This window comes from Coffea arabica, chromosome 10c (genome assembly GCF_036785885.1).
Source record: "Coffea arabica cultivar ET-39 chromosome 10c, Coffea Arabica ET-39 HiFi, whole genome shotgun sequence".
Classification (NCBI taxonomy): Eukaryota; Viridiplantae; Streptophyta; class Magnoliopsida; order Gentianales; family Rubiaceae; genus Coffea; species Coffea arabica.
The window spans coordinates 37,237,570-37,247,672 of NC_092329.1; the positions used below are offsets into that span (position 1 = coordinate 37,237,570).

At 41.5% G+C, this 10,103-nt stretch overlaps 1 long non-coding RNA gene across 1 annotated transcript; it reads left to right on the top strand.

Annotated features, from left to right (window-relative positions):
• Positions 1–608: 608 nt before the first annotated feature.
• LOC140016027 (uncharacterized) lies at positions 609–3,397 on the top strand. Its single transcript, XR_011822355.1, has 2 exons — positions 609–749; positions 3,295–3,397. It is a non-coding gene; the product is annotated as an uncharacterized lncRNA (long non-coding RNA).
• Positions 3,398–10,103: the final 6,706 nt, after the last annotated feature.

Sequence of the window (10,103 nt, forward strand, 5' to 3'; positions counted from 1 at the left end):
TAGACCTAAATAAGTGGTAGTATATCTTCGTTATATTTTTAAAATGATTCGTTTCGAAAATTAATTTCCTAGAGCGCGTTTAGTAAAAATAGTGAATAGTACTTGGAGATTTTATCCGCGTAGTAGCACGATAAGCTTGGAATATTGGAGACTTGTACTATGGTCCTAAAATAGGTAATATTATGAATAAATATTCAAGTGATAGTTAGTAGTGCAATCGTTATAAGAATTTTTCGAAAGTTTCGCGTTATAGCGGTAAAATTGACGGTACGCGTTTTCACACGCGCGACTTCGATTGGGAGACTTTAGACCCTTATTTCGGGACAACTAAGAGTGAATAATATTTACATGAATATATATGCCTTGGAGGTTTAGTGCACTAGTGAACCAAACGTGCGAAAAAAAATCGAGCCGTAATCGCATCAAACGGCCCCTAATGAGAGTTGACTTTTGGGTGATTTTGCACCACACATTGCACCTTCTCTTGGAAGCTAACTTAGATCAAACACACTCTCTCTTCTCTCTCCTCATGGCCGGCCAAAACACTCCCTCTCTCTAACTCCTTGTTCTAAAATTTCTGCACACTAATCCCACCCAAAAACCACCCCAAATCACCTCCAAATTTAACCAAACTTGCACCACACCTAGCTTGACACTTGAGGAGCATTTTGAGCTGCAAAAGAGAGCTAAAACTCACGGTTTTTCTGGGGCAAAAAGGACCGAAATTCTGCTTGAACATCAACCCCAAAGTAAGTGATGATCTACCCTTGAGAACTTGAAGATTGGAAGCTATCTTTCCTTGTTAAGTTCATGCATGCATTTGGTTAGCTTTTGTATGGTGTAAAAATGTGATTGTGGGCTCTTGGAATTCCCACACTTGGGTTGTTGTTGCTGATGTGATGATTGATGGTGATTATATTGTTGGTTTAGTGATTATAATGATGCATTAGTAGTGGGTAATTAGTAGGAACTTCATTGGGTGTAAGAAGCTAAAATTTCTGATTTTGCCCCTGCCATGTTCGGCCATTTCCAGGCCAATTTTTAATGGTTTAATGGCTTGAATTGGATGTTTGTAGGATGTATTAGATGTGTGAAAAATTTCATTGAAAAATAATGAGGTTTGAATGGGCAAATGAATTTTTTTTAGAAACCAGCAAATCTGGAAAACTGATTCGCGTATGCTCTGACCAGCAGTAGTATTTTGGCTATAACTCTGTCCTCGGATGTCGAAATCATGTGCCGTCGGTGGCGTTTGAAACTAGACATTCCTAGCTTTAATTTGGTATATAATGTACGTTCTGATTCTTTGTGAGCAAGCCGAACCAAATGTTTTAAGTTCGCTGTCCTGTTACTCTGTTCTTCTGGAATGAAGTGTTCAGGCAGCAACTTGATGCCCGAATTTGAACCAGATGGGTGCCGAATTTGGAAACGATTTCTTCTGTGATATTTTAACTCTATGAATGCATTTTCCAACGGCATAAGCCATGCTCGATTTCGAGCTATAATGACTGAGTTGTGACTGAAGCAAGTGGACTGCTCTGTTTTGGAAAACCCTAATCTTTGGACTGGTTTGGAACAAAATCTTGGAGTGAACTTGTTAGTTGATGTTCTTGATATTAAACACTTACCAAAGATATCATGGATGTATCTTAGACCCTTATTTCACAAATGAACCATGGTTGGATAACTTTCTTGGTTAGACGATTGGAAATTGGGAAATGCAAGTCAAAGGCAGATTGCCTTAGGATTTTTCTTGAACTTTGGTGGGCTAATTAACTACCTTGCCGAAGGTATTTTTCCCCGAAATTCGATAGAGAGATACTTTCCATATAGTATTGAAATACTGCCAATTTTGGTGCCAATTCAAGTTCGTTTCGATACCCAATTGAATTACTAAAGTTAGAGGTTCAAATCTGGAAAATTCTCATCCAGTCTTGAATTTGCTCAACTTCGGGCTACCGTATCTCGGTGCTCGAAACTCCGATTCTTGATCCGCTTGTTTTGTCATACACTTCACTTGCAACACTAATTGAGCTGAAAATTTCAGAGGCCGGTTTGCAACGTGTGAATCGTGCCGAATTTCCAAAGTTGGCCGAAATCCAACTTAATTCTGCCATGAAAACCCACCCTGCGTCTTCAAGCCCATTTTTGACCACTTTTCACTTCGATTCATGGAAAAGTGTCTTCTAGGAACTTATAGTACTCTCTCAGAGGGTTCCAACGGTATAAAGTTTTCCAATTCTCGACTTATACCGAGCGAGTTACGATTTTTCAAAGATTTAGGATAAAACTGAAATTCTCACTTTTCAAGGCAAAGGAGTTTTTTTTTCCAAAACTCTTAATTCTCTTAGTATTATTCAAACGTTTTGCCCTCGATTTTCATGATAAAAACTCAAATAATATTGTACCTAATAAAAGGCAAGTTGAACCTCGATCTACGTGTAATTGAGGTTCCTTTTTGCAAAATAATTCTTAGATTGTACTAGTGTACAATCTTTCTTGATAAGTGGGTTAATTGTGTGATTATCCACTATTAAATTGCCAGGCGCGCAAGGAGACCTTCAAGAGGATCTCACCGTGGACACTTGAACTTCCGGAAAATAATTCTTATTGAATTGCTCGGTGAGTGTCAAGTGTGTGAATTTTGATACTAGCTTATTTGTGGGATTTGTTGAAAGTTTTAAAAATAAGGGCGGGTGCGTACTTTATCGCACTCGTTCTAATTTCAAATGAATGAATGAAATGTATTGAATGAATGAATGAAATGCAATGTTATGTCATGAATGCTTATGTCGTTGGAGTGAACCTCCTCGACTTTCAAATGAATGGGGGACGCCCAAACTCATAGGCCGTCCTTAGACTCGAGCCAGTAATGGGCTTGGTCGGGGATTTGGACGAGCCATGAGATACAAATAAGCTCGACCTAATAAGAGGTCTTGCTTGGCATACTCGTTGAGTATCGCCCAATATTGGCCATTGTGGGCCCTTGGGGTGTACGGTGGACGGAGGGAAGTAAGTGGTGATCTACGGAAATGGAAATACCGACCCGGTTGACAGGAGGGTCAATGCGGGAAGGTATACGAATGACAACGGCAGATCGAGTGGAACTTAGCTCCTGAGAGCTACTATATCCTTGAATTGTTTCTGATTACTTTTCCTGTTTGATTGATTGATTATTGAAAAGACATGGCTTTATTTATTAAATCTGGGATTGTTATTTGACTAAGTGCTTGCATGTGTGTTCTTGGCCTCACGAGCGTTTAGCTCACCCTATAGTTTTGTTTTCCTTAACAGGACCGACTCTTGGAGAGATATGGAGAAACCATCCGTTGTAATTTTGTTAAGACTCCTGTTATATATTTTGACTAGGCCCTGGTTTGGGTTGTACTTGTGGAAATTGTAAACTTGAAAAGTTTGGGCCCTGATGTGTACTTTGAATTTAAGTCGTTTCATGATTACCCGATGTACTGGATATACATTAAGTGACTTATTAAGCTTGAACGCTTCCGCATTATTGTATTCATGTTGCTCTCGTCGAAGTGTTTAGTTCAATTTTAAATTGAATGGAATTGCTTGAGTCCTGGCGTGAGCTGGGCAGGCGTCCGCGGATACCCTTTGGTCCGCCTTAGGGAGATGTGGGGCGTCACAGTTGGTATCAGAGCACTAGGTTAGAGGTCTATATGGGAGACATATTAGATACTCTACCTTTAAGACTCGATATGGGATAACTTAATCTTACCCTAAGTGATACTTGAGGCGAGCTAGCAACTAAGTTAGCCCTACCTCAAGTGATGATTGGGATGAACCAACGATTAAGTTAGGCATGCATTGCAGGATATTGGAATTAGGTAGTGATTTAAGTTTCTAACCCGAAAGGTATTATTATTTTATTTTGCAGGTATGGATGACGGAAATGGAGCCCCGGAAGCTAATGGGAATGGCCATGCGAATGGTCATTACGAGCCCCTTAGGACTATCTACTACCGATCTATAGCAGGAGGAGCTCGTGTACGCTACTCACCCTATGACAGATACCCGCGATGTTTGTGTAGGTTGACTTTCGCCTACCCGAACCATCTAGTGCATGCTCTGGACGACGAGTGTCGTCAGTTGGTGGATGCCAACCGTGATTTACAGGCTGAGGTAGATGAGCTTAGGCAGATGGTTGGCGCTCAGGGTGAGCGGATTGTTGAGCTTGAGGAAGTGCTGGAGGGTGAGGTAGCCACATCTGCAGTGGTTAATGAGGAGCTTCGGGATACTAGGGCTCGACTTACTAGGCTAGGACGGGATGTCCGTACTCGGGCTTTCGAGATTCTGGCTGATGCGACTAGATTGGTTGAGGACGCTGCTGAGGTGATTCCTGATGATGAGGAGGAGGATCCCGAGGAGGAGGTTCCTCCTGATAGCCCTGCTATGGACTAGGATCTTGGTCGTTGACCCCTTTTGACTTTTGACTGGTACAGTTAGGACTAGTTAGGGTGACGCGAGTGCCGAGGCCATTGTATTTTGCATGCTTGTGTGGCCTACTTTTGGGCACTTGTTCTTACTTTAGTCTTCTGTGACTAAAAGTATACTTTTGAGCACCTGTGTGCTATATTTTGTGAATTGTCCCTAACTTGCTAATTGTACGAACTTGACATGCTTATAAATGTAAATTATTGTTAATTTCAATGCTTTCTTGGTTAGTTCTAAATTCGATATAACTCTTGTTTTCTGCTTAAATTAATTTATTTCTTGCACTAGGCACGTTTAGACTAATGGAAGGATTAAGGAGTGGTCGAGGCCGTGGGCGAGCGTCTAGACAGGCCCAACCTCAGGGGGATGACCAGGGATCGGCAACTGGACCGACCCAGGGACAGGAAAACGTTGAGGGTAACCAAGTGGCTACTGCCATCAATAGGATGACTGATATCCTAGAACGTCTAGCGGAGAGACAGGGTCCTGGACCATTTAACCAACCTGGGGGCCAGGATAGAGGAGAGGATAGAGCTCTGGAAAGATTCCTAAAGTTTAACCCGCCTAAGTTTATGGGTGAACCTGACCCCGAAGTAGCGGAGAATTGGTTAGAAAGGATGACCAACATATTCGCCGCTCTAGACTATACTGAGGATAGGCGAGTGAACTTTGCTGCTTTTCAATTTGAGGGAGTAGCCCGTGCTTGGTGGGATTTGATAAAAGGAAAATGGGAAAGAGCTCAAACCCCTTGGACTTGGGAGAATTTCGCAAGGGAGTTTAATGAAAAGTTTCTTCCGCCCTTAATTCAAGAAAAAAGGGAGGACGAATTTATTAAGTTAAAACAAGGAACCCTTACTGTAGCAGAGTATGAAGGGAAGTTCACTAAACTTTCCAAATATGCTCCTGAGCTAGTGGCCAATGAACGGAGGAGGATTAGAAGGTTCATACAGGGACTTAATGTGGAACTTCAGGAGGGCCTGGCTGCGGCCCAAATCTCTACTTTTACTGAGGCTTTAGAGAAAGCGCAAAGGGTTGAGAATGCAAGATCTCAAGTGAGGGATTTCCACAATAGAAAAAGGAATTTCCCTAGTCGCACTACTGGGCAGACCAGTAAGTTTGTACACCCTTCTAAAAAGGGAAGAGGGGAAGGAGGAACGAGAACTGCTGGAGCTTCTAGGGGAGCTCTATCTAGGGGAGGTCGTAGCGGGACAACTCAAGCTAGGGGAGTACCATCTGTAGGATCGACTGTGACCCCTCAAGTTACTTGTGGGTATTGTGGTAAATCCAACCACTCTGAGAATGACTGCTGGAGAAAGCTGGGAAAATGCTTGCTGTGTGGGAGCACTGAGCATCAAATCGCGAATTGTCCGAAATCGTTGAAGACAGGGGGAAGCCTGCAGAGGCCTGAAAAATCAACCTCTAAGCAGACCAGTGCCGGAGGGAGTCGACCGAAAGTACCGGCTAGGGTCTACGCATTGGACTATCCACAAGCTCCAGAGGCGACCGAAGTGGTCGAAGGTACCATTCCAATCTTTCACCGCCTAGCTAGGGTTTTAATTGATCCGGGTGCAACGCACTCTTTTGTAAACCCTGATTTCATGAGTGGAATAGACTTGAAGCCAATTAAGTTACCATATGACTTGGAGGTTAAAACACCCACTGGGGACAAAAGTCTAATTGCTAATATGGTGTATAAGAATAGTGAAATTTGCGTGAGGGAAAGAAAATTGCTGGCCGATTTGATAGGCTTAGCGATTAAAGGATATGATGTGATCCTAGGGATGGATTGGTTAGCCCGTTATAATGCCCAACTGAATTGTAGGACGAAAATTGTAGAATTGTGTATTCCAGGGGAAGCGACCTTGAAATTGGATGTGAGGGGTAAGTTAGCCTCGTCTGCACTTATTTCGGGAATTCGGGCTAGAAAGTTGTTAAGTAAAGGAGCTCAAGGGTATTTGGCTTTTCTTATTAATACCCCTAACGATAAGGTGAATCTGGAGGACACACCGGTAGTAAAAGAATTTTCTGATGTTTTTCCTGAAGAATTGGAGTCTCTACCTCCGGAACGGGAAATAGCTTTTAAAATTGATTTAGCTCCGGGAACAGCACCTATATCAAGGACACCATACAGGATGGCTCCGGCTGAGTTGAAGGAGTTGAAGTTACAATTACAGGACTTGTTGGAACGGGGTTTTATACGAGAGAGTGATTCTCCGTGGGGAGCCCCAGTTTTGTTTGTAAAGAAGAAAGATGGGAGTTTGAGGTTATGTATAGATTATCGAGGTTTAAATGATGTTACGGTTAAGAATAAATATCCACTACCCCACATTGATGAACTGTTTGACCAACTGCAAGGGGCGGTAGTGTTTTCAAAGTTGGATCTAAGGCAAGGTTACTATCAATTGAGGATTTTGGAGAAAGACATACCTAAGACTGCTTTTAACTCGAGGTATGGGCACTTCGAGTTTGCAGTAATGCCTTTTGGGTTAACCAATGCACCTGCCGCTTTCATGGATTTAATGCATAGGGTTTTTAAGCCTTACTTGGATCAATTTGTGGTGATCTTCATTGATGACATTTTGGTGTATTCTAAGAATGTGAAAGATCATGAGAAACATTTGAGAATGGTTTTACAAATCTTGAGGGAACATCAGCTATATGCTAAGTTTAGCAAGTGTGAATTCTGGCTAAAGGAAGTGACTTTCCTAGGGCATATAATTTCTAAGGATGGGATTAAAGTGGATCCAGCTAAAGTGGAAGCTGTTTCGAAATGGAAACGACCGGAAAATCCAACGGAAGTTCGGAGTTTTATAGGATTGGCAGGGTATTACCGGAGATTCATCCAGGATTTTTCGAAAATCGCTGGACCTATGACTGAGTTGACCAAGAAAAATGGAAAATTTATTTGGAGTTCTAAGTGTGAAGGAAGTTTTCAGGAGTTGAAAAGACGGTTGACTAGAGCGCCTGTTCTAGCTCTACCAAATGGACATGATAGTTTTGTGGTTTACACCGATGCATCTAAGGAAGGTTTGGGATGTGTTTTGATGCAAAATGATAAAGTGATAGCTTATGCCTCTAGAAAATTGAAGCCGCATGAAGGAAACTATCCGACCCATGATTTGGAGTTAGCGGCTGTGGTCTTTGCTTTGAAGAAATGGAGACACTACTTATACGGAGTGACATTTGAGGTTTTTACAGATCACAAAAGCCTTAAGTACTTATTTTCTCAGAAGGAGCTGAATTTGAGGCAACGTAGATGGATGGAATTTCTGGAAGATTATGACTGCATTATTAAGTACCATCCTGGGAAGGCCAATGTAGTGGCCGATGCTTTGAGCCGTCAGGTACAAATGGCTGGATTGATGGTTAAGGAATTTCGATTGTTGGAGGAAGTTAGCTATTGGAATCCTCGATTAGAACCAAGGAAAGTGATTTTGGGGAATATTGTGATAACCTCCACTTTATTGGGACGTATTACGGAATCTCAGGAAAAGGACCCTGAAATGCAAAAGTTGGTGGAGAAAGTCAAGATGGGAGACCAGACCGATTTCACTTTGGGATCAGATGGAATATTAAGATTTCGAAATCGGGTGGTTATGCCAAAGGATGAAGGGCTTAGAAAAGAAATTTTGGAAGAGGCACACCGATCAAAGTTTACAGTACATCCAGGAGGGAATAAAATGTACCAAGACTTGAAGAGTCTATATTGGTGGAAAAATATGAAGAAGGAAATTGCCCAATTTGTTCAGACATGCTTGGTTTGTCAACAGGTTAAAGCCGAGCATCAGAAACCATCTGGGCTTTTGCAACCTCTAGAAATACCTGAGTGGAAATGGGAAAATATTACCATGGATTTTGTATCAGGCTTACCAAGGACACAGAGAGGCCATGATGCCATTTGGGTGATAGTAGATAGGTTGACTAAATCGGCTCATTTTCTGCCGATTAATATGAAATATCCATTGGAGAAGTTGGCCAGATTGTACTTGGATGAGATCATCAGACTACATGGTATACCTGTGAGTATTGTGTCGGATAGGGATCCAAGATTTGTTTCGAGGTTTTGGCAAAAGATGCAAGAAGTGTTGGGGACTAAGTTGAACTTTAGTACCACCTATCATCCCCAGACTGATGGACAATCTGAAAGAACAATTCAAACTCTTGAGGACATGTTGAGGACTTGTGTACTGGATTTTGGAGAAAATTGGAGTAAGTTTTTGACTTTAGTGGAATTTGCCTACAATAATAGTTTTCACTCTTCTATTCAAATGGCTCCGTACGAAGCACTTTATGGTCGGAAGTGTAGATCCCCAATTTGTTGGGATGAAGTAGGTGAACGGAAAATCTTAGACACGACTACTGTATCTTGGATTGAGGAGGCTAATGAAAAGGTGAAATTGGTACGGCAAAGAATTCAAACCGCTCAGAGTAGACAAAAAAGTTATGCCGACAATCGGAGGAAGGATTTGGAGTTCACTATTGGAGATATGGTATTTCTCAAGATTACGCCTTTAAAAGCAAGTTTGATGTCCGGAAAAGGGAAGAAACTACAACCAAGGTTTGTAGGGCCTTATAAGATTATTCAGCGAGTTGGGAATGTAGCCTATAAGCTGGAATTACCACCGAGTTTATCTCGTATCCATAACGTGTTTCATGTGTCCATGCTTAAGAAGTATCATCCAGACCCCTCTCATGTTTTACAACCGGAGAATATTGAGATTGATGAAACCCTGACCTATGAGGAAAGACCGGTAAAACTTCTGGATCGAAAGGTGAAGGAATTGAGGAACAAGCAGATACCACTAGTGAAAGTTTTATGGAAGAACCATGGAGTAGAGGAAGCAACATGGGAAGTTGAAGAGACAATCAGGGAGAAGTATCCAGACTTGTTCATCGACCAAGGTAAATTTCGAGGACGAAATTTTCTTAAGGGGGAGAGGATGTGAGGACTCGCAAAAACTATTATTTTATGCCTAATTTATGGCTTAATAAATTATTTAATTTGGATTTTATTTCCAAGGAATATTTTCTAGTCTTATTAGACCTAAATAAGTGGTAGTATATCTTCGTTATATTTTTAAAATGATTCGTTTCGAAAATTAATTTCCTAGAGCGCGTTTAGTAAAAATAGTGAATAGTACTTGGAGATTTTATCCGCGTAGTAGCACGATAAGCTTGGAATATTGGAGACTTGTACTATGGTCCTAAAATAGGTAATCTTATGAATAAATATTCAAGTGATAGTTAGTAGTGCAATCGTTATAAGAATTTTTCGAAAGTTTCGCGTTATAGCGGTAAAATTGACGGTACGCGTTTTCACACGCGCGACTTCGATTGGGAGACTTTAGACCCTTATTTCGGGACAACTAAGAGTGAATAATATTTACATGAATATATATGCCTTGGAGGTTTAGTGCACTAGTGAACCAAACGTGCGAAAAAAAAATCGAGCCGTAATCGCACCAAACGGCCCCTAATGAGAGTTGACTTTTGGGTGATTTTGCACCACACATTGCACCTTCTCTTGGAAGCTAACTTAGATCAAACACACTCTCTCTTCTCTCTCCTCATGGCCGGCCAAAACACTCCCTCTCTCTAACTCCTTGTTCTAAAATTTCTGCACACTAATCCCACCCAAAAACCACCCC